The sequence below is a fragment of the Carcharhinus amblyrhynchos genome, chromosome 1, assembly GCF_965287045.1.
Source record: "Carcharhinus amblyrhynchos chromosome 1, sCarAmb.v2.hapA, whole genome shotgun sequence".
Taxonomy (NCBI): Eukaryota; Metazoa; Chordata; class Chondrichthyes; order Carcharhiniformes; family Carcharhinidae; genus Carcharhinus; species Carcharhinus amblyrhynchos.
Genome location: NC_137324.1, coordinates 111751389 through 111777307, shown reverse-complemented (window position 1 = coordinate 111777307; position 25919 = coordinate 111751389).

Sequence of the window (25919 nt, the reverse complement as noted above, 5' to 3'; positions counted from 1 at the left end):
ATCTGCCCCAGTGTGAGCTTTTTGAATTGAAACAACAGGTGAAGACCTCTTCTGGTTGACTTCAATGGAAACACAAATCAGGGCAGGTGTAAATGGATGGTTGAGTCGATACCACACATTTTAAAATTTTAGCAAATGTTAATTTTACTCACATTCAGTGTTGGTAAAAATGCTTTCTTAGTCTCTTCCAAAAACACATTACTCAGATATGTTATTGACTGGAAAATGATATAAGCAAACTTACAGTAACTTTCTAGTCATTAATTTTCTGATTCAGCAGTTGAATTTTGAGTTTATAGTCGTTAAATTTAAGTTGAACAGGATTTTTCAGATGCATCTTGTTAATTACAATCATAATCTGTTCACAGTTTCCCAGCCATTGATTTGCTCAATGTTTTATTTTAGCAGTTACCATTTTGAAAACAGAAACATGGAATTAATATTGGTTTATAAATGACAGAATGACTAATTCTCTGGGTGACAGGCTTTACAGCTGTCCATAAAACTTGGCCTCTCTTGGAAATATGTCTGTGAAATATTGTTTGACAAACCATAATTCATGGATTGTTCGAGATGATATAATTCATTGATACAGAGATAAATGTTTCCATAACATATACCTAGCCAGGTACATCTGCTGTCTCCTGATGTATAAATAGCTCTATAATTTCCTTGTGATCTCACTGTGCAACCATAGAATCCCTACAGTACAGAAGGAGGCAATTCGGCACATCGAGTCTGCATCAACAACAATCCCACCCAGGCCCTATTCCTGGAACCACCTGTATTTACCCTGTTGGTTCCCCTGACACTCAGGTCAATTTAGCACGGCCAATCCATCTTTGGAACTGTAGGAAGAAACCAAGAGCACCCAAAGGAAATCCTCGCAGACATGGGGAAAATGTGCAATGCCAGACAGATAGTCAGCCAAAGCTGGAATTAAACACAACTCCCTGAAGCTGTGAGGCAGCAGTGCTAACCACTGTGCCGCAATATATGAGATAGCATAACTACATTATTAATCAATTTATATTCAAACGCTATATATCTATGTATCCCACACTGTCTGTTGTTTCTTGGATGCCAAAGAGAGAAAGATTTTTGCAGATCTTTAAGAATGTTCAATTATTTTGCTGGTTCATCCCATATTCTAAAAAATTATAAGCATTGATTCACCATTCATTTTGCAAATCTAATCCTTAATCTGATCTAATTTGATGATTAGTTTAAGGAAGTTATGCACACTGACTACTGCGTCACTTTATTATGCCAGAAATATATTCCTCAAAAGTGAGAGCCATTTTGCTGGCTGTTTGGATGTTAATGGCAGAATTTTAACTAACCCAACCCAGTCTCCATTTGAGGAGGAATCCTTGAAGATGGGCAGAATGACAGACCACATAACCACTTGTAATGGTGAGATGGGAATCTCCACGATACCTGGTGTTAAAATCACACTGCTACTTGTCACACAGCAATCACTTGGGCTGCAACTGTCACCACGAACTGATATGTGAACATCTGCACATTGACATTTAACCTTTTCCTAATGTCAGTCTAACTCATGCCTTTCATTGACCACAGGCCCTCCAAGCATGATGAAGGAGGAAGCTGAGGAGTTCCTCGGTGGGAACCCTGATGAAGCATTGTCAGATGCCTCAAGTGCACTGTCCACTAACGCAGATTGACACACCTCAACGCGGTCCCGCAGAGAGTTAGTTATGTTGTCACATGGTGAGGCGACCTTCACTACTGAGCAGGAGAAGCTATTGGTGACAGGGACAGCAATGGAGGGCCCCGATCAGAGGATGCAGGATACCCCAAGTTGTGCTCAGAGGGACACTGGTGCTGAAACTCAGAGTTTTCCAGAGAGAGAGGAGAAGTAACGGAAAATGTGCAAGTTCCTGCCAACGTTTCCAGAGGCACTTGCATTCTTGGAGAAGCCAGTCTTAAATTTGGGAAAGAGTGATCACCTACATGGCACCTCAGACACATCAGGTAACTGAGAGCATGCTAGCACTGACCGATTGCCTACACACTCAAACTGACACTTTTAATAGGATGGAAGGGAACTTCCTTGCAGGTCAGCAAATTGCTCTCCACTCCTTGGCTGGGAGGGAAGTGCAGGTGGGCCATCAGAAGGAAGATGATAAAAGGGCACATGAGGGCTCAGTTTATTTTTTTCTTGGGATGTGAGCATCGCTGGCAACATCAGCATTCTTTGCTCATCTCTAAATATGCTTGGCAATGAGTTTTATGACAATCCACTCATTTCATGATCATTAATAAGGAGGCCAGTATTTTACTGCAGATTTATTACTTAATTGAATTTAAATTCCCCCAGATGCTGTGGTGGGATTTGAACTTCTACCTCTAAAGAATCAGCCTAGGCATCTGGATTACTAATCCTGTAACATTGCTGTTATGCCACTGCCTCAAGCTCAAGACATACCCATTCTCATTGCTTACCCTCCCACACCTTCCTACAGCCGGAGCCCTACAAGCTGACTGCTGTCCTGATGGCTGAGTCCGCCCTGACACAGGGGCTTGTGGGACAGTCTCTGGTTTGTTCTCCCAGAGGATATTGGCCACCAGCATCTGTCAGTCCAAATAGTGCAGTGAGCAGCCTGCTTCCAGCTCTGCTTGGCACCACGTAGTAGGGAGACTTTTTTTGCATATCGAGATTCATTTGAAAGACTACAACAAAGTCACTATTGATATGTATCAGAAAATGAAAATGCATCATGCAATTTATGTCAAGTCTCCATCCTTCTGTCACCTCCTTTGTTTCTTCCCATTTTCCAGCTGGGTATTAGTAATGAGGAGAATGATATGGCCAGAGCTGAAGATGAGCAATGGCTGTGAACGGGATGGGGAGATTTTTGATTGTTGAAATGATTGGTGTTGGAGTGGTGGTGGAGGCAATGGGTTCAGCATTGTTGTGCCATAAGGCTTCACAAGCTCAGGTTATCTGAATCATGCCTGGCTGAGTTTGTCATGAGGTTCTCTAGCAGGCATCCTGGACACATCAGACTTCTTTCTTGCCCTTTCTCTCAGGACACAGAATTGTTCTCGCTTTTCTTCTTCTGCAATTCTAGCCCTTTCTGCATCACAACATTGTGCAAAACACAATAAACCAGCCCCATCCCAGACACATTGCCAGTTCAAACTGCAAAATATCCCCCCAGTTCTATTCAGGTACTTAAACTGCAACTTAAGCAGCCCAATGGCCAATGCACTCAGATATTGGGCATTAATTGGCAGATTTAAATGTGTTTACATATTTAGGATCAGCTACAGCTGTGGTTGTTGAATTGGAAGTGCATGATATGTAACGCGTGTCCCTGCAAATAAAATTTTCTAAGCATAAAATGATTTGGCTCCAATTTTATCCCCCACTGCTTGGCCAGCTGAACTGTATCATCATCAACTCATGCCCTTTTCTCCAGGGATCCACCTGCTCACTCTGTTTGGAGGTCTGAAGATCTGTGGGAGATGTGATGGGTGAAAAGGAGTGAGAAATCTCTGCCGTTTGGCATATTTATGACAATTTTGTCTTGGAAATCTTCCATTTTAAATATATGTGCCAACCATCAGGGATTGAGAGAAATATGGGCCTTAAAAAATTACAACTCTGCTATCAGTCAGTAAGAGCGGGAACTGACTGTGAAGTTGTGATCGGAGGAATAATAAATGTGAGAGAGACAGAGCAACTCCTCCAATCACAGATTCTGTCTCTCCAATGTTTGTTGCTCCAGCTCCTCCAATCACAGGTTCCCTCCCTCCTCTTCTTGCTACTCCCCAGAGACAGAATCTATGATTGGAGGAGCATCAAGGGTGGGAGAGCGGGAGCCTGTGATTGGAGGCTGAGGAATATTTATTGTAGCTGGTCCTAATGCAATCCTGCAGGAGACTTTCAGCTACACTGTTGCTTTTTGGCCAGCTCCTGAATAACAATCTGACCCATTTGATATCCTTCAGGAAGGCCAAGGAGGAGAAAAGGAAAAAAGGAGGGAAGTTCAGAAAGACCAGGCTGCCATTCGTGTCTGCAATTTGAGTTACTACTGGGAAAGTGGAGGGCATTAATTTGGTCTCCTTCACTTTCTAGTGGTACTACATTAAGCCACCAGTATGTGTTAGCTGGGTAGAGCATGATTACTGAGGGAAGTGGTGAAAGGGAGCTTTTTTCTCAACTTTGCTCCAAAATGCAAACCCCTGAAGGCTGGGTAGTTTGTTGCAGACAGTGGTCTGTTTGAGGTTGTGCAGTTGTTTGAAGGCAAGAAGTGGGGTGTGGGGATGGCCTTGGTGAGATGTTCGTCTTCATCAATGACATGTTGAAGGCTCCAGAGAAGATGTCATAGCTTCTCTGCTCTGGGGAAGTACTGGACGACTAAGAGTACTCTGTCTGCCATGTCCCATGTTTGTCTTCTGAAGAGGTCAGTGTGGTTTTTCGCTGTGGCACGCTGGAACTGTCGATTGATGAATCAAGCGCAATATCCTGTTCTTACGAAGGCATCTTTCAGCATCTGGAGATGTCTGTTGCGATCCTCCTCATTTAAGCTGATCCTACGTATACAGAGGGCTTGCCTGTAGAGGATGACTTCTTTAATGTGTTTAGGTGGAAGCTGGAGAAGGGGAGCATCGTGAGGTTATCCGTGGGTTTGCAGTACAGTGAAGTGCTGAGGTGACTGTCCTTAATGGAGATGCATGTGTCCAAGAATGCAACCTATTCTGGAGAGCACTCCATGGTGAGTCTGATGTGGGATGGAACTTGTTGATGTCATCATATAGTTGTTTCAATGATTGTTCACCATGAGTCCAAAGGAAGAAAATGTCATCAATGTATCTAGTGTATAGCATGGGTTGAAGGTCCTGTGCGGTGAAGAGGTTTATTCAAGCCTGTGCATGAAGATGTGGCATATTGAGGTGTGAATTTGGTCCCCATGGCTGGTCTGTGTGTCTGGATGAAAAACTGGTTCTTCAACGTGAAGGCACTGTGGTCCAGGATGAAGCGGTTGAGTTGTAAAATTGCATCTGGAAACTGGCAATTGTTGGTGTTGAGTACTGAGGCAGTTGCAGCAATGCCATGGTCGTGGGGGATGCTGGTGCAGAGTGCCATGACATCCATTGTGACGAGGAATGCATCCAACTACAGCAGCAAAGGTGAGGGTCCCCTTGCTTTGACATGCCTCCTTAGCAGCAAAAAGGATGTAGTTGGCAATCTTCGAAAACATTTCATTCGTCACCTGTGTTCCTGGCTAATGCTGGAGGCAAAAAGAATCAAAGCTGTGGTGACCGTAATGGCCATGGGCAATGTGCACCTCACCGGTTCATTTGAAAGGAGATTATGTTCCTGCTATGAGAATCTGGGCCTCTTCAGGCACTGGTGTTCCACAAGTTGAATGATTTGGTTCTCTGCCAGTAGACCCTATGTTGCCTTGAAGCTAGAGCTCTGGGTCCATCTCCTTGACCCTGTGAAATGGCATCTAGCTGGATAGAAGGTGAATGCTGCTGCTGGTGTTGTCCCTTCTTCTAATCCTCATCAGAGATGACGTATAAAGCTGCTTCAGCCTGCTCTCTTGTTGTCCTGAAGGCAGGGAAATGCAGATCAACGTGACTAAGGTCTAGCAAGGCAGAAATGACTTCAAAGAAGTTGGGAAACACCTATAAAGCAACGAAAGCACACTCTCAGAACAAGTCTTGTAAGCAAAGAGAAACTTGGGAACATTGCCCTGCTTCTAGAGGCACTGTGCAAACCATGTGGATTCTCCAAGTGCAGACAGCACCATGGACTGCCATTTGTGTAATTCATGCTACATTCTTCAATTCTATCAATGGAGAACATTATGCGACACATATAGCTAGTGGTGGCCCATTAAGCTGTCAGCCCACATGGAATTGTCACAGTTTGCATTCCTCCACAAAATCCTTTGCCCTCAATTTTTAGAGGTTTCTCAACCTGCCAATTTGATGGAGCAATCAATCCCTGTTGTATTCTTGCCGAATTGACTTTGGTGAGTTTCACATTGCTTGGGAAACCTGTGCATAGCTTGTTAAAGCATGGTGGCACAGTGGTTAGCACTGCCTCACAACTCCAAGGACCTGGGTATGATTCCCAGTTTGGGTTACTGCCTGTGTGGAATTTGTGCATTCTCCCCATGTCTGAGTGGGTTTCCTCCAGTTGCTTCAGTTTCCTCCCACATTCCGAAAAACATGCTGCTTAGGTGCATTGGCCATGCTAAATTCTCCCTCAGTGTACCTGAACAGGCGCCAAAGTGTGGCGATTAGGGGATTTTCCCAGTAATTTCATTGCAGTGTTAATGCAAGCATACTTGTGACACCAATAAATAAACTTAAAGCCAGAATTCAGGGTTGACTTCAGATTTAGTTGTCGCTTTACATATATAGACAGTCCCTAATTCTCTGCAGGATTACCTGCACTGAGTGTAGTTAAAGCCAGAAAGAAGCAGGATCACAGCTTGTTTCCAAGTCCGACACACGCTTACCTTTTTGGGAATTTAATCTGCCCCATCAAACCTGAACTCCTTGGCAGATAAAGTTCTGTCCTACATATTCCCCATTCTCACTGAGTCATGACCATATTAGCCATGGCCCTGTCAGGGCTTCTCCCATGTTTTGATGCTTTAATAGCTTGACAGGGTCCCTGCTATCAATGGAAGCTCTCCTTAAAACTTTGCTAACAAAGGACCATTGGTATCAGCCTTCCTCTCCAGGGTGCAATTTCCTTTCATTTCTTTGCAAGTTATTTCAGTCAGCGAGATTGATTTCCTCAATTGATTAGGCCTCGGATGCCTCTGTTGATTGACTATGTATAAGCAACAGCCACACGCAATTTGTTCTGTAATCAACACAAAATGAAATCCATGCATGTGGGATATCAAATGGTCCAGTGTGCTGTTATGGCTACATCGCAGCTCACACCTTATTGCTAAACCCACTGCAAACTTAATTTAATTTCCCGCCAACACAATGAGATAGAGAAAATAAATATCACCAACAGCATCTGATTAACCTTTTGCTTACACTAGCAATTTAGAAACAAATTGGATTCAGATTTATTCAATAGTAGCATTACAAGCATAGGGGACTGAATTCCTTATTTTGTTACACTTTGTGATACTTACCATCGTGGATCTTAAATATTTGTGGAGTAGATGCTACTGAATTTAAAATAGGCTGCATTTCTAACTATATATTTGAGTTACGAGCCCTGGAAAACCTTTGATCCAGACAGAAATCTGGGGATTTGCTTGCTGGGAATCTCCATTAAAGGGTGGGATTCTCTGCCTTCCCCCCCCACCATCCCGCAGTGTGTTTCTTGGCAATGAAAGGCAGCGTGCCCTTGGCCGACAGAGAGATCTTCTGGTCCTGCTGCTGTCAATGGGATTTCCCATTAAATCCACACCACACTGTTGGGGAACCCACAGTGGGGCTGCACTATCATTGGGACTGGAGGCTCCCACCGGTGGGAAGGTTGAGGAAATGCCACCTAGAGTATCCAGGTTCATGGATTGACCCCCTTATTATAAAACTGCTGGATGCCCACACTGCCATAAAGGGCATCATAATTAGGTAGTGGTGGGAAGAGAACAGGAGAAGTGGCAGAAGTCACTTAAAAAGAAGTCATTTAAAAATAAGCCAGCAGTTCAAGCTCCTAAAGCTTTTCAGCTGTGGGGGCCTATTGTTTTTAAAATAGTGGCAGCTTCAGAATTCATAGGCCCAAGTCAAGTTCCAGTAGAAGTGCAGGTGACCACATTTTTGACAGCCTAGAGGGAGGGAAAGAATATGGTTATTTTATCATTAATGTAACACACTGAGCCGTTCTTTTGTTGTATTGTGTTTCGCTTTTTTGTTAAATGAAAGGCTGTAATTGACAGCCAGTTCCAAAGCACATTTTCTAACCCACTTACTCAGTGGAGAATGTATTACTCCTGTAGTGCTCTTTTATTAAGCTGCAGTGATTACATCTCTGGTAATATTAACTGACATGTATTATTGTATGAAAGATGATTGATGAGAAAGTGTCAATGGAGAGAAAGGAGAAACATATCATTGGCATGGAGTACAAAAGCAAGGAAATTATTCTGAATCTTTAGAAAACACTGGTTCTGCCTTAAATGTAATAATGCATCTAACTCTGGACACCACACATAAGGAAGGATGCAAAGGCTTTAGTGAAGATGCAGAAAAGATTTACAGGAATGGCATCAGGAATTACGTGGATAGATTGGTGAATCTGGGACTCTTTTTAGAAAAGAGGTAGTTGACAGTAAATTTGAAAAAGGTGTTCAAATTCACATAAATGAAATAAATAGGGAGAAACTTGTGGAAGGCTTAAGAACCAGAGGACACTGATTGAAAGCGGTTGCCAAAAGAACCAAAGGAGACATATGAAAAGCATGTTTATTTAATGCAGTGAGTGTTGAGGATCTGGAATGCACTGCCTGAAAATGTGGTGGAGGCAGATTCAACTGTGGTTTCAAAAGGGAATTGTATAATTACGTGAAAAGAAAAGACTTAAAAGAAAATTTCAGTGTAGTTCTAGGATTAGTTGGCCCGAATGTCCTGTTTCTGTGCTTCCAATGTAAATTAAAAAGGGAGGCCTAGGTCAGATGTAGAGAACTGTCGATAGCCTACAACTCGGAGTATTAAAAGTGTAAGAATGAAATTTAAAAGTACATTCAAGAATCAGATAGAGGGCAAATACTGACAAATGAAGGCAAGGAAAACATAAATGTTTTCTAATTTCACAAAGAACCAGAGTAGCGCTGATTAGAGAACAAAAAAGTGACTTGGATGGGCAGTGGAAAATGTGGACATGATTTTTAATGAATACTTCTGTCTTAACAAAGCTGGAGGATGATGCAGATATTGTAATTCAGGAGGAGCAGTTTGAAATATTGAATTGGATGAATGTAATGAGGAAACATGCAGGAGTTTAGCAACTTTGAAAGCAGATAAACCGTCACACATGAATGAGATATATGTCAGACTACTAAGAAGCAAGGGAGCAAATCCTGAAGGCTTTGTCCATTCCAATCCTCTTTGGTACAGGTGTGGTGCTGGAGGGGTGGAGGACTGCTAACATTATATTGTTGTTTAAATAGGGAAGAGGTCAGCCAAATAATTACAGGACAGCCAGCCTAACTTTAGCAGGCACATTATTGGAGTTTGAGGGACACGTTGTCATTTAAACAAGGTATCAATTAATAAAGGACAGTCAGCGTGGACTTAAGAGAAAATTGTGTCTGACTAATTTTTTTGAGGAAGTAACAAGGAGGCTTGATGGGGTAGTGTAGTTGATGAAGTGTATGTGGACTTTTGAAAGACGTTTGATGAGATCCGGCGGCACAGTGGCACAATGGTTAGCACTGCTGCCTCACAGTGCCAGGGACCCAGGTTCGATTCCCAGCTTGGGTCACTGTCGGTATGGAATTTGCACGTTCTCCTCGTGTCTGTATGGGTTTCCTCCAGGTGCTCTGATTTCCTTCCATGATCCAAAGATGTGCGGGTTGGGTGGATTGGCCATGATAAATTGCCCCTTAGTGTCAGGAGGGCTACTTAGGTTAAATGCATGAGGTTGTGGGGACAGGCTGTGGGTGGGTTTGTGGTCAGTGCAGACCTGATGAGCCGAATGGCCTCTTTCTGCACAGTAGGATTCTGTGATTCTAGGTCCCACATGCAGACTGGTCAGAAAAGTACAAGCTAATGGGATCTATGTGCAAATGGTAAGTTGGGTCTAAAATTAGTTCAGCGGCAGGAAGCAAAGTCTAGAGATTGATGCGTATTTTGAATACAGGACAACTGTTTCCAGTGAGATTCTGTAGGGTATTAAGTCCCTTACTTTTCATGATTTATAGCAATGATTTGGACTTAAATTTAGAATTAAGAAGTTTGCAGTTGATACAAAAACTGATCACATGGTTCACAGTGAGAAGGAAAGCTGTAGACCATAGGGAGATATTAATGGACCTGTCAGATGGCAGAAAAATGGCAAATGGAATTCAATCCAAAAAAATGTGAGGTCATGTATTTGGAGAGGGCAAGTACTTGGACAGGGAGGTAAGGTATTCAATAAGGCAACAAAGGCATGTGGCATTCTTTCCTTTATTAACTGAGGCACAATTATTTTGTGTCTGGCTTCACTGTGTGGTAATTGAAAATCAAGAGGTGGAAAGGAGAGAGGAACTTAAAATAATCACCATCACCAGGGAACAGCTGCCTGGAAAACTGTTAGATCTAAAAGCTGAGACATCGCCAGCATCAGGTGACCTGCATCCTAGGGGCTTAAAAGAAATGTCTATAGAAAGAGTGGGGGCATTGGTCAGAATCTTCCAAACTTCCTCAGATTCTGGAAGGGTCCTAGTAGATTGGAAAATGGCAAATGTTAACACCTTTATTCAAGAATGAAGGGAGACAGAAAGCAGGAAACTATAGGCCAATTAGCCTAAGATCGTTAGGAAATTGCTAGAATCCATTATCAAGGAAGTTACAGCAGGATACTTAGAAAAACACAATGTGATCAAGCAAAGTTAACAGGTGTGATTTTCCCGGCTACTGGGGTGATCAAGTGGCATTGCAGGTGGGGAAACGTCAGTGGGTGGGCTGTAGCGGGACTGGCATCCAGCTGGTCGTGAATTACTCAGGCCATTTTGTTATGGCACAATCAGCCTCACTCCAGGAAACAGCGCAAGGTTGATTACAATCTGGAAATTGATATTTCCATCTCGTTAGTGAGTCCAGGACCGTATCATTTGGGCTTGCTAATGTTTTCCACCCTACCAGGGATAGTTCCCACCAATGGGGATTAAAGCTAATCCCCATCAACAGGGGCCAAATGTGATGGCCTCCCTGGTGAGGGCAGAGACCATTGAGGTCCCCCTGGGAAGTTGTGGACAGAGGGGTGCCCCTTGGGCAGTGTCAAATGTGAAGCACAGAGTCTCAGAAATTCACCTAAGTACACCTAAAAAAAATAGGTGGGAAAATCTCCCATTTTCCTTTCCATTTGGCATCTAGTTTTTTTTGGGGTGGGGGGGGTCAATATCACTCCCATCAAATTTTAAAATTTTTGAGGAAGTAATAGACAAGGTGGGTAAAGTATGTGTATATACTTGGATTTCCAAGAGATATTTCAGAAGGTGCCATATCAATGGTTACTGCCTAAAAGAACATGGTCTAGGGGTTAACAATACAAGCATGGATAAAGGATTGGTTAGCTTGCTGAAAGCAGAGAGTAGGTTTAAACTAGTCTTTTATTTTGGCTGGCAAACTATAACCGGTGGAATGCCACAGGGATCAGTGCTGGGGCCTCAACTATTTATAATCTATGTCAATGACTTGGATGATGGAACCAAATGTTCCATAGAGCATAAGAATGGGGAGATTGTACAAAATTGTATAAAATACCAGTGGGATCACAGCTAGAATCCTGTGAATATTTTGGGCCACTCCATTACAGGAAGGATGTGATCATACTTTAAAGAGTATAGAAGCAATTTACGAGAATGTTGCCAGAAATGGAGAATTTCTACTGCATGGAAAGATGAGATTGGCTGGTGTTTTCTTTGGAACAGAAAAGGCTGAGGAGAATTTTAATTCAGATGTATGAAATTATGAGGGTCCTAAAGAGAATGGATGAAAAGGACTTATTTCCCTTCACAAAAAGGTGAAAAATGGGGATGGGGAGGGAGATAGGTTTAAAGTGATTGTCAGAATGACTAATGGGAAGTGAATTTTGGGTCTGGAACTCACTGCCTGAAAGGGTGATAGAGGCAAAAACCTTCATATTTTAAAAAATACTTAGATAGGTACTTGACTTACCACGACTTGCAGAGCTATGATCCAAGAGCCGGAAGGTAACATTAGGCTGGATATGCTTTCTTGCTCAGCACAGACACAATGGGCCAAATAGCCTCCTCTTGTGCTGTCAATTTTCAATGTTGCTCTAAGGAGTTTGTCTGTATTGAATGAATGAACACCTTACCGCTTCTCAGATTGTGAATGGAATTCAGCATGTTCAGCTGAACCTGCCCTTTAAAAGATCGACCCAGAGAAACTACAAGTGTTGTCAGAGTTGAAATTTTTAAACCAATCTTTGCTAAGATTAATGACCCTTCCCAAAAATGGCATTTCAGATCCCTACAGAATATGTTTTCAAATAGTATAGTGGATTCAAAAGTCATTGAATCATTTAGAAAACAGTTGCACACTGTAGTGTGGGTGATACACAAACTAAGATGAACTGAAAGGCCTCTCTCTTCTATATCTATCTCATAATTACATGAGTGGTAAACCGATATGCATTCTTGTGTGTGGGTCAGTTGAGGGACAAGTTGCTTGCTGGATTTTTCTCGTCAGCTGTGCTTCCTTACTTACGTTCTGTGGCGTGCACCACAATGTAAGCAATAATTACCATTCTGTCTAGAGGTAGATAATCTGCTTTAATCTCACTGATTATTAAAGATATGAGGAACAGTAGACAGAGATGGTAGTAGGTATTTTTCACCAGTAAAATATATGCAAACAGGAGGGACGAAGATTGTTAGTTCATTCCATGTGGAATGAATTTGAGGAAAGTACTCCTGTTGCTCATTTTAACACAATAAAGTTAATGGACAGTGACAGTCTCCCTATAACAAGGCAGAAGCTGCAGAGCAGCCAGGCTGAGTTAATAAAATCAAATAGAATAGGAAACCGCCCAAATCAAATAAATCTGAAAAAGCTAAGAGGTGTTTGTTATGAACAAGGTTACTATTAGTGAGATGAAAAATACTCCGCAGTTGGTGATTCGATTCTTGGGTATTCCAGATTATTCCAGGATCAAAATGTAATACTGTTTCATATCTGTGTGCCTGAATTTATCAGAGCACAGGATCTTGGTATTCCTCAATTTGCAGAAGAATTACTTCTGGGGATACACCAGTTTTATAAAAATTTACTTTGGGATGTGGGTATTGCTGCTAGACCAGTATTTATTGCTCATCCCTAATTACCCTCAAGAACGTGGTAATGAGCTGCCTTCTTGAACCGCTGCTGTCCATGTGGTGTAGGTGTTAGGGAGGGTGTTTCAGGATTTTGACTCAGTGACAATGAAGGAGTGATGACATATTTCCAAGCCAGGATGGTGAGTGATTGGAGAGGAATAACTTCGAGGTGGTGGCATTCCCATGTATCTAATACGGTCCTTGTCCTTCTAGATAATAGTAATCATGGGTTTAGAAGGTTACCCAGCCTAACTCTCGTGAGTGGGGAAGGAAAATCAGGAGAGAAACCATTTTGTTGCCTATCTACCATCTGAAATCAATCCCAGTGTTTCGCAATGTCTATATTGGGAATATCGTACTGCTACCTTAATATAACTGGTCCATATTGAAATCAATTGTAAATGAGGGCAATACATATACAAATACATAATTTTCAATATATGAATACTGGGCACTGGAAACACTGGTGCATTCCTGGTAGCGAGGGTTGCTATGCTGTGGTCAGTTAACTCTTCAGTGCTGTGACTTAATTTCTTTTTAATCCACAAAGGCAACTCACAGGAGTTGTTTCAGGGTTTTGGATTACATTCATTTTGCCAGAGGAAAGGCGTCAAACGGCACCTAATTTATCCACTTTGGCTGCTTGTAAATTGACATGGTGGTTCAGCATGACCAAACAGGCAATGGAAACAACAGAATGGTAAATATCAAGAAGGGAAGACTGAGATTGCAGACCCATGTAGACAAGCTGGTCAAATGGGCAGAAATGTGGCAAACAGAATTTAGCCAAAGAAAGTGAGAGTTGATGCATTTTGGGGACTAACAAGGCAAGGGAATACACAATAAATGGTAGGAAGTACAGAGGACCAGAAGTCCATTGGTCAGCTCTGTGGTAGTTCTAGTGAGCTGATGGCTTCAGTTCTAGCGCCTCTGTGCCTCTATCTTGAATTATGTAAAAGATGTTAGAACCATTATTTCAACCCGTAGCCTTTTGAATCCATCCACTACGTTTGGCAAGTGGATTGAAGAGCAGCAGCATCCTGGACTGCCAGAGCATGAAGCCATCATGGCAACTGCCAGGAAAGAAAGCACACACATGCGAATGATGCTCTTGTGGTCACAGGGCAGTTAAATTCTAACAGAGTACAAATCCTTCCTGTTAATTAATTTCACTGGCCTTTCACATGGCATCCTGATGGCCTCATGGGTACAGTTGACACAAAAACAGAAAATGCTGGGAAATCTCAGCAGGTCCGACAGCATCTGTGGGAAAAGAACAGAGCTAATGTTTTAAGTCTGGGTTTTTAAAAAATTCATTCATGGGACATGGGCATCGCTGGCTGGCTAGCATTTATTGTCCATCCCTACTTGCCCTTGAAAAGGTGATGTTGAGCTGCCTTCTTGAATCACTACAGTCCATGTTCTGTGGGTTGACCCACAATGCTGTTAGCGAGGGATTTCTAGGATTTTGACCCCCAGCGACTGCAAAGGAATGGCGATATATTTTCAAGTCAGGATAGTGAGCAGCTTGGAGGGGAACTTGCAGGTGGTAATGTTCCCATTTATCTGCTGCCCTTGTCCTTCTAGATGGAAGGGGTCATGAGTTTGGAAGGTGCTGTCTAAGGATCTTTGGTGAATCGCTGCAGTGCATCTTGTAGCTAGTACACTGCTGCTACTGAGCGTAGTTGGTGAGGGGGGGATGTTTGTAGATGTGATGCCAATCAAGTAGGCTGCTTTGTCCTGGATAGTGTCAAGCTTCTTGACTGTTGTAGGAGCTGCACCCATCCAGGCAAGGGGGGAGTACTCCATCACACTCCTGACTTGTGCCTTGTAGATGATTGGTAGCCTGTGGGAATCAGGAGGTGAGTTACTCACCGCAGTATTCCTAGCCTCTGGCCTGCTCTTGTAGCTGTTTATGTGGTGAGTCCAGTTGAGTTTCTGGTCAATGGTGACCGCATAGATATTGATTACACCATCGAATGTCTGGGGCAGTGGTTAGAGTTTCTCGTATTGGCGATAGTCATCACCTGGCATCTGTGTGGATATTGTCCAGATTTCATTGCGGTTGAACATGGTCTGCTTCAGTATCTGAGGAGTTGCAAAGGATGTTGAACATTGTACAATTGTCGGCGAACATCCCCACTTCTGACCTTATGATGGAGGGAAGGTCATTGATGAAACACTGAAGATTGTTGGGCTTAGGACACTACCCTGAGGGTCTCCTGCAGAGACGTCCTGGATTTGAGATGACAGACCCTCCACAACCACAACCATCTTCCTCTGTACCAGGTATGACTCCAACGAGCGGGGAGTTTGTCCCCCGATACCCATTGATTTCAATTTTGCTCGGGCTCCTTGATGCCACACTCTGCCTTGATGGCAAAGGAATACACAATATGTCAAGGGTTATCATTCTCACCTCTCCTGTAGCATTCAGTCTTTTGTCCATACTTGAATCAAAGCTGCAATGAGGTTAGGAGCTGAGTGACCCTGGCGCAACTCAATGTGTCTCTCCATCCGAGTAATTGTACTGACTCTTTGTCAGAACAATTGATGATACCTTGTACCTGGGAGAATCCAGCTGTGATGGTGCTTCCATTGCCCTTTATGCCTGCAAAATCCCATCTGTATGAAATTGTAGAAACTGCCCAGCTCTCACAAATAGAATATCAATGACTTGCAAGATGCAGTGGTTTGACACTTGAGCATCACCATCAAGGTCCACTGTCAATTCTTGGATGGAGCCAGAAACAAAGAACCTTTTTAATGGTTACCGGCAGGATGTGGATAGCAGTAGTGAGGGATCTGAGCTCTTTCTCAGAGGGCACAAATCTCAGTTACCCTCTGCCATAGGTGTAGTCTCCTGCGGCACTGATTTTCTGATATGTCCAGATAACTTCTTCATCAGTGATACACTCACTACCAAAGCTATGGTCTTCATTGTCTTCCTATCCCTCTTCCTTTCTTTTGCCCTATTCATCTTTACATTATACTGTATGCTGGCACATATCAAAATATCCATGGTCACCAATGCCCTCTTTGGACATGATGTCTGATGGATGGGGAAGAGATAGTGAGCAGAAATCTGATTAATTTGCTACACCACTATTCAGAGATCCAAAAGCCAATTGTAGTGCTCCTGCTTCCATTTCCAGCTGTAATCAGTTAACAGGACATTACACTTTTGCATGGCTCAGCTACTCACTGTATTTTTTTAGACCAATATTCAAGTAAAAAACTCATACAAAAAGATTTATGACTGGTATTGCAAAACAAGATGAAACCTTTATAGTAATATAGGGCCAGATTTTACCATTCGGAGGCTAAGTGCCGGACACGGACTCAAAACGGATCTGAGCCCGGAATCACCGTTCCACCGCGCCCATATGCTTTTTGCCAGCTCCGGTCCAGTCCATGCTGTGGGGCGGGGCTTAGCGCTGCCAGAATGATTGGAGCTCTGAACCCACGTGCAGTTCAAAAAAAATCTGGAACAGCGCACCCAGGCGTGAAAGACAAGACAAAAGACAGCAGACAGAGCCAGAGGGGGGGGGAATGAGCTGCGATCCACCCCCCGTGGGAGGCAGGCCCCCTGACAGAACACCCCCCCCCACCCCCCGCCACAGCCAGACCCTTCCGGGAGACAGACACTTCTTACTGTGTTCACCCCAAGTCCAACACCGGCATCTCCACATCAACGAGTGCAGGTCAGCAGGATGGTGGAGGGACAGCAGCAACCGAGGTAGGTTGGCGGTGTGCTCTGCCGGGGGAGGGGGGGGCCTGCCTGCCGGGGGGAGAGTCTGATCACGGGGGTGGGGTTTGCCTCCCAGGGGGTCTAACCGTGGGGGTAGGGGGGACTGCCTCCTGGGGCAGTCTGTCTGTGGCGGGGTGGGGGGGTCTGCCGGGGGGGCCTGCCTCCCAGGGGGGTGGATCGCGGTGGGGGGGATGCCTCCTAGGGGAGTGGATCGCCGGGGTGGGGGTGTGCTCTGCCGAGGGGAGCCTGCCTCCCAGAGGGGGTCCAATCATGGGGAGAGGGGGTTCTGCCTCCCAGGGAGTTCAGATCGCGGGGGTGCGGGTCTGGTGGAGTGGTCTGCGAAGGGTGTTCGAGGAGGATGGGCTTCGGAGGTTCCCCTGCAGAACAGGAATCCGCTTCAGATTTTTATTCTGCAGGCAGATAGCAGTGCGGATCCGAAACGGATCCAAAGAGAGTAAAATGGGATTTGGCGGTAGAGTTGGGCGTGCGGTTCATTAAGTCAATTTAAATGAATGCTAATGCATTTAGATCGTTGCGCCGCCCGATTGGGGCATAGACCGGATCTGTGCCCAAATCGGGTGTTGGTAAAGGCGTGATATGCTCGGTTTTGGGTGCAGATCGCGTGACAGGCCCAATGCCCGAATTTACTGCGATTTCGCATCCAAAAACAGGCACAAATGTTTGGTAAAATCGGGCCCATAGAGTTTCTTTTGCAAGAGAGGCATCCATTTAAGTTACGGTGAGCAATTGAGGCAGCTGCTAAGGAAATTCTAGGCCCTCTTTGGTACAAGTGAATTGAAAGCATTGCATTTGGGGATTTGATGGCCTAGTGGTATTATCTCTAGACTATTAATCCAGAAATTCAGCTAATGTTCTTGGGACCCGGGTGTGAATCCATCCACAGCAGATGGTGGAATTTGAATTCAATAAAAATATCTGGAATTAAAAGTTGAAAGATGGCCATGAAGCCATTGTCGATTGTCAGAAAAACCCATACGGTTAATATCCTTTAGGGAAGGAAATCTGCCGTCCTTATCTGGTATGGCTCCAGAACCACAGCAATGTGGTTGACTCTCAACTGCCCCCTGAAATGGCCAGCAAACCACTCAGTTCAAGGGCAATTAGGGATGGGCAATAAAATGCTGGCCACCCAGCATTACTCGTGTCCCACGAATGAATAAAAAAAATGCCACCAACCCACCCCCCATTCCAGCTTTCCATTTCCCTTCTGATTTACTGTTTATTGTCCATCTGCCCATCAACCGGATAGTGGATACACTCCCTACCATATTTGCCACTTCTGTGTGTTTGAAGAGAAGCAACACCATCTTTTGGAAAGTAAATATGTTAATTCTTTTCAAATAAAGCATGTAATATGCATTTAAGAGGGAAAATATATATAGAACAAATTATTCCCTTCTGCCACTAATTAGACTCTGAAGTAAAGGCCAACTGTTTCACTTGTTTTTTTGTGCTGCTGGGAGCCATCTGTTTTGTCCAGACTATCGCTGTTAGGGATGCAGATTGGATTTGCCAATTGTTCCTTTTATTTTTCAATATGAGTGTAAAATGTCAAGGGAGGGGGGGAGTAGCGGTCCAATTAGTAAGATTAAATACTCCAAGGAAAAGTATATGATTATAATTAATATTCAGACATTTACTGTCATACATATTTTCAAAATAAATCCATATGAGGAACACTATAACTGTTAAGTCTGGAAACTCTCTGCAATAAAATGTGATCTGATAGAGATCACAAAAGCTCTCAAAATGAGATGTACTCATTTGCTACTATCCTGCCAGCCACCCCTCAAATATGTAATGATCATTCTAATGATTCTCCTGCCAAACTCAGAATCACATTTTTCTATCAAGCAGTACAGCAATAATTGCTTGACCACACAAGAAATGGGACTAAGGTCTTATATCCAATAGGCCATTCTGCTACCTTAGAGGTCCATTGGTGGATATAACATCTTCCCTTCACTAATGCTTTTTAATCTATTAAATCAATTGGCTACTTCTGTGCCAATGTGAGACACATGAGCAGTTGCTGTAACAATATCTAATCTTTCACGTCCCCAGTTTTTGTTGTTTTCTAACGTATCACTTCCATCAACCATGCATATTCAAGAGAGTACTGTAAACAATTTTCTTACTATTAACATACATGTCTAGAAAATAATGCAAAGCCATGCGAGAATCTTTGATATGCACAACGAAATAAGCAAGATTCTCTGCTGGAAAATTACCCTTTTATCTGACATTTATGGCTTAGCATGTAAGGAAGTATCATAACAGATCAATGGGTCATAGCCATGGCAACATTGATTCTGGCATGGATTTAAATTCCCACTGTATGCTATATTTTAGGACATTGGTTAATACTTTGTGTTCATTTCCTGGCAGGGGGTTTGACTCTGATCATTTATTTCCAGGAAGTAGTGGTGATTTGCTTAAACAAACTTTTATAGGCATTGTGGACTTGTACTTTTCTCTACGATCACTCGTGGGAACCTGCTACATTTAATTTCAGACTATCATCATATTCTCTCTCCCTCCTTGAACAACATCCTTTTACTTCTTTTCAATCACCCCCTTCAAAACATTCTCATGCCTTACAGTATAGCCAATCCAACGTTGTTTGCCTTACCTTGGCGTTATTCACTAATTATCTTTTCTCCACCACTGTCCTGAGAACTTCTCCATAGCTCTTGTACTTTATAGACCTGACCCACTCCATCCCTCTTCAGAATTGCACTTCACAACTTTCTTGTCTTTGGATGTCTGTGTGCTTCAAGATCCATGATTCAGCCCTTTACAGCAAGACACTTCTAATCACAGCCTTTATCATTTTTTTTCTATGTTGAGTAATTCTTTATGTCTGGAGAAAGCACTCTTTACTTTTCCTATTCTAAACTCCGATTTCTTCAAGGCAGTATCCATCACCAGGCAAGTTACTTTCTATCTTTGGACACTAAGGGGCAATTTAACATGGCCAATCCATCTAACCTATACATCTTTGGACTGTGGGTGGAAACCAGAAGAAACCCACACAGATATGGGGAGAATGTGTAAACTCCACACAGTCACCCAAGGCTGGAATTGAACCCAACTCCCTGTCATTGTGAGGCAGCAATGCTAACCGCTGTGCCATCCTGCCACCCCATTGTGATTCCTGTTTCAGCAGTTGACTTCGACATTCCCAACATTATTTATGTCAATCTTCGTAATGTTCAACATTTTTGTACATTAATTTTCATTCAGTGACTTTCACCAGTCCATTTGTGCTATCCATTAATACCTGTGCATCTTCTTCTGTACTAGCCGGATACGCTGGCGTGAATCAGATCACAATTTTCCCACAGTTAATCATGTTTGGGAGAGTGATAAGTTTTGTATTGGTACTGAGTGGGGTGGGGCCTAAAATGAGCCTGATAAGTCTGGCTTCACAGAGATCGGGCCCCCTCCTTAAAGGGTGCTCTGATCTCAAATTCAAATTGATGAAGCTCCCTCCCTCCCCCATTTGACACTGGGGAATGCCCCTCCCCTCATGGAAGGGATGGTTACCCATCCACCTCCCTTACAAAGATGGCGGGCATTGGGGCCCACCCAATGGGTCCTCCAACATGACCCCCTTCATGATACCAACCTTCACGTCTCTCTTCATGATCCATCATCATGATGGATGACATGTGGCGGTACAGTGGCACAGTGGTTAGCACTGCTGCCTCACCACACCAGGGACCCGGATTCGGTTCCCGGCTTGGGTCAATGTCTGTGAGAAGTTCTCCCCATGTCTGCATGAGCTTTCTCTGGGTGCTCTGGTTTCCTCTCTCAGTCTGAAAGACATGCTGGCTAGGTGCATTGAACAGCAAACAGGTGCTGGAGTGTGGCAACTAGGGGAATTTCACCGTAATTTTGTTGCAGTACTAACGTAAGCTTTACTGTGACTAGTAAATAAACTTTACTTTTTTACTTTACTTTATCATCCATGCTCCAGCCACTTCAGGCTCCCTCATGCCGCAGCCTATTGCCACTGCTCCAGCACTTTGCCCACCTGGTACTGCCAGGGTACCAGTTGGCACTGCCAGTGGGCAATGCCCAGTCTTGTCCCCGACTATCGGGGGTTTCATTGGCCTCCGAGCCCCCTGGCATGACCATCACGCCTGGTCTTAATTTCTGGAGACCACGCTCGCTGGGCTCCCACTGCGCCAGAGGGTCAGAAAATCCCGTGAACAGGGAAGATCCAGCCTCAAATGGACTCAGCGGGTGGAATTTTCCAGCTACTCGTGCCAGTGGGATTCTCTGGCCCTGTTGCAGTGAATGGAGAACGGTGAGTTAAAACAAGTCAATGACCGATTTGCATATTTTAGTGTCTTACCTGACAGTGCCTAAAGGATTCCCTATTTACCTGCAAACTCAGCAAAATAAAACAACTTCCCAAAACAACATTTTTAGGAGGCAGAATCATTTTCAAATCCCAATCCTTCTTCACTTCCATAGCATGCCTTCCAGTTTAATTTTCTGAGAGGCTTCTAATGAGCATACCACTGAATTCACATCCAATTAGGTACGGCCAGCATGTTCCAATTAGGGATGGCAAACATGTTCTGAAGGAGGAACTTTGACACATTTGCAGCTTTTGCTAAGGCAGCTGGCTGCCTTCCTTCTCATCAATGAAAACAACACCCAGGCACAAGCAGCAGGGTGGTAGCAATGCAAAGATCTTTACCAGTGGAGCAGTCCCAGCACTGTCAGAGATATCAGTCATGATGTGGATGTGCCGGCGTTGGACTGGGGTAAACACAGTAAAAAGTCTGACGGCACTAGGTTTTAGTCCAACCGATTTATTTGATAGTAAACGCACAAGCTTTCGGGTTAGTCCGAAAGCTTGTGCGTTTGCTATCAAATAAATCGGTTGGACTAAAACCTGGTGTTGTCAGACTTTTTACAGAGATATCAGTCTCCAGGACATCTGAGAGCAATGGTGAGACTCTGACCCAGGGAGGCAGCACCCTTGCCATTCATTTGAAAATACATTTTTACAAATCGATCAGATTTCCGATCTCTCACATTGCGGCTGCCTCCTCTGAGTCGCCAAAGTGCTGACGTAGCATCATTGTCTGGGAGACATTTGAAAGACTGCATTGCTGAGGTGAAATGAGTTCTAATTGGCTCATTACAATAGTTTGGTTGAATTCCTGCTGCTGTTGGAAAGGTTGCCGTCACCGCGACGAACCCACTTCCCGGAAAAGTACCAGGAGGTGGGGGCAAGTAGGCAATGTGGCCCAACTTTTTTTTTAAATTTTCCTGGGACCCACCCCAATGTACAAAGTCACCTCCACTGGCCTGAGAAAACTCAGAGCTATGAGCATTTTATCAAGTAGAAAGCCAGTTTTTAGCATTGAAAATAAACCAATGCAGGGTTTTGTTTTTTAAAAAATCATTCGGGATGTGGGTGTCATTGGCGAGGGCAGCATTTATTGCCCATCGCCCTTGGAAAGGTTCCAGAATCAGCAGTTGACTTCTATATTCCCAACATTACTTATTTCAATCTTTGTAATGTTCAACTTTTTGTACATTAATTTTCATTCAGCGACTTTCATCAGTCCATTCATGCTATCCATTAATATCTGTGCATCTTCTTCTGTACTAGCCGGATACATTGGCATGAATCAGATCACAATTTTCCCACAGTTAATCATGTTTGGGAGAGTGATAAGTTTTGTACTGGTACTGAGTGGGGTGGGGCATGGTTTGTTTTCATGTAACAAATACTTGAATGGTAGAACCTAAACCTGAGAAAATGATGGAACTGAGTGTTAGGTGAAGCTGTCATACAGATAATGGTAATAACTGCAGACAAGGGAGACAGGAGGACGCGGGGGAATGGCAATAATAAATAAGGGAAACAGATAAACTCAACAACACAATGATGTGGAGACGGTGGCATTGGACTGGGCTGGGCACAGTAAGAAGTCTCTCAACTCCAGGTTAAAGTCCAACAGGTTTATTTGGTAGCACGAGCTTTCGGAGCACTGCCCCTTCATCAGGTGAGTCACAATACAACAACTCCGACAGGTAAGATAGCAAAGAGTTGCAAGACTTACCCTGAAGACCACCACAGGTGAACAATGAGATTTTAAGAAATGTTGTTTGTGTGCATTTTTTTGTGGTCAGACACAGGGAGGGGGAAAATTTCAGATGAGGAAGGTGAGAGAGGGAATGAAGGTCAGACCATTGCTCAGGGAGACACAAGTTCAGACATGGGTGAAGGAGGGAGTGAAGTTCAGGCATGAGAGGGTAAGAAAGGAGTGCTGAAAATGAGGAAGATAAAAAATTGGCTACATTGGAAAAGGGAGAAAGTATTTCAGACACCAGAGAATTTAAGGCACAGAGAGATGCATACTTGAGCTCTTTGTTAAATCAATCCAATGCAATTCTTGGTTGCATCATTGCTGTGTCTTCCTTTGCTTCAATTTTCTATCCATTTTCCCTTCAATGTTTAAATGTTTCATGCCTATATTATTCTTTCTGCTGAAATATTTGGGCAGAATTCTCCAACAAAACTACTAAGTGTTGAATTTGTGGGAAAATTGGAATAATTCACTCTTTCTTTTCAGTGGGTGTTCAGTCTAGAATCTCCCACACCCTGTGCACTGCAGAGGTCACCGGTGTGAATATCATTAGGTTTCAGGGACTGGGCCTATTCCCTCCCGGGAAGCTGACAGTTTGGGGCGTCTGCACATGCGCAGTGGCTCTAAACTGTCAGCCTCCTGTGTGCTGGCCAACTTGATCACTGAACAGTGCTGCCTCCCCAAAACCCCCACGACCTGATCATGCCCTCCATGACCATTCCTGCCCTCCCCCCATTCATCCCCACCCTGATCTCCAGCACCCCTCCTCCCTCTACAGTGCTAATTACCCCCACCCCACCAGAGTGCAGACATCCCAGCCCCCCATCCCAGCAGACCCCTGCCCAGGAGACTCCCCCTAGCTCGCACTCCACCAGCTTCAAGGTGTTTCAAACATCTTCACCAACAGAAACACATGACCTTTTTTTAATCTCAAGGACACACAACTGAACGCAGTATTGAATGTGTTTTAACTCTGAGAAGGAACAGCATCCTAAAGTTCATCTGAGGTCACTTTTACCATAATAGGCATATTTGAATAAGAGTACTTACACTCTTTGCACATTGTCTAAAAAAAATCATTTTATTTAGGAAATCAAATGAAACATCAAGGGATTCCTTCAGGAGCTGAATAATTCACAGTCTATTGCCTCATGCTGTGGGGAATGGAAAAATCACTTCTCAAAGTGAATCTCAGATAAAACACCAGTGTAGCTGCAGCAGATGTAAGAGGGAGTAGTGTACCGCATACCACAGGGAATTACAGCTGGGATCTCAGCGCTGGGAGATGCGTGGAACTTTTTTATGAATCAGTGCTTATTTCAATGTTCATGAACTTGATGTGTGCTGTTCCATTAACAGGTAAAATATATTATCAGAAAGTGTTTGTTGGAATGATTTGATTGGAATGGCTATGGGTTGTCTGTGAGGAATATGGACAGCTGGTGCAACTTACTGGATGAAAGTAGCACAACATGTAACTGTAACATCAAGGGCATCCAAAAGCAATGCTGCACAAGGTCACGAGTTAAACACAGTGAGAGATCTCATTCAGTCCATTTGAGCTGAGCCCTCTACAAAAAAAAACCCACCCAGCTGGAATCGAAACAAAGAAACATAGAAAATAGAATCACTCCGACTCCCCTGTGCGCAACCATACTTAGCCCCAGAACTGAAAATTTGACCTAAATGTGCATTGGATGCTTTTGCCAATTTAAAATTTATTTTTATTTCTTTCTTCCCTTTTGATTTCCCTGAATTATGTACATTTCCCCCAGTGATGCTGCTGAATCCTTTCATAGAATCCCTTCAATACAGAAGGAGACTATTTGGACCATTGAGTAAACACCCACTCTCCCAAAGAGGATTCCATCCAGGCACTTCCCCTGCTGTATCCCTGCAACCCCTCACATTTGTGGATGTGATGGCGTTGGACTGGGGTAAACATAGTAAAAAGTCTGACAACTAAAACCTGGTGTTGTCAGACTTTTTACTGTGTTTACCCCTCACATTTACCATGGCTAATACACCTGACCTACACACATTTAGACAATAAGGGGCAATGTGACATGGTCAGTCCCCCTAACCTGCACATCTTTGGACTGTGGGAGTAAACCACAGGCACGGGGCGAACATGTATGCTCCAAGCAGACAATTATGTGTCGTCATCTTTAAGGTCTTGATCACCCAGTGCACAGTTACCAAGAGGTTTGCAGGAGCGAACAAAGTTAATTCACACAGTTCTCCTCTTTAATAATTGTACACAAGCTGCTAGCAATTGTAAGTAATTCAATCCCTTGCCAAATCACAGCCAAATGCCTCTTCATTCTAAGTGTGCAAACATTTTGTACTAACAGTTTGACTTGCCTTGTCGTACTATGACTAATGACAAACCAACAAAATAATTTCTTCATTGCTTCCAATGGATAACAACTATCACCATAATGTTTACTTTGTGGCTAGCAATCAATCTGCAAGCTGACCAGTGCACTATACATTCCAGTCACATCTTCCTTTAACTCGTATTCTACTATTTTGATGGTGTAGGTTAACGATTCGACTGGCTTTGTGTCAATCGTTGTTCTGCTTTCAATAAAATGTTAAACCTCGAATCTACTGTGACTGTTTGATCTACTTCAGTTTCACCCTTTGGTATTTTAAAACCATGCATGGAGTTTATTTGTTGCTGTTTTTTTTCCTTCCATCGTCTCTCCATTACATTTCCCTACCCTTGCTATGCCAATTACATTCTTTAACTAACCCCACTGCTGTTCCTAGCTTGGTATCCTCAGCAACCTTGCATCAAGAATCAAAATGCAAGCCCTTCATGTAAATTGGAATGGCAGAGATCCCAATATTGAATACTGGGCTTCACAGGTCTGCAGAAGCAGATTTGAAGGCGGAGCCAGCGGCAAACGTGGACATGAGGGGTTCAGGTCAATGCATTCCTGCCTCTGGGCTATCTTTCCAAAGGCGGATGAACAGAAGCAGAAATTTGCCCAATTGCTGTGGGAGGCCAATAATGAT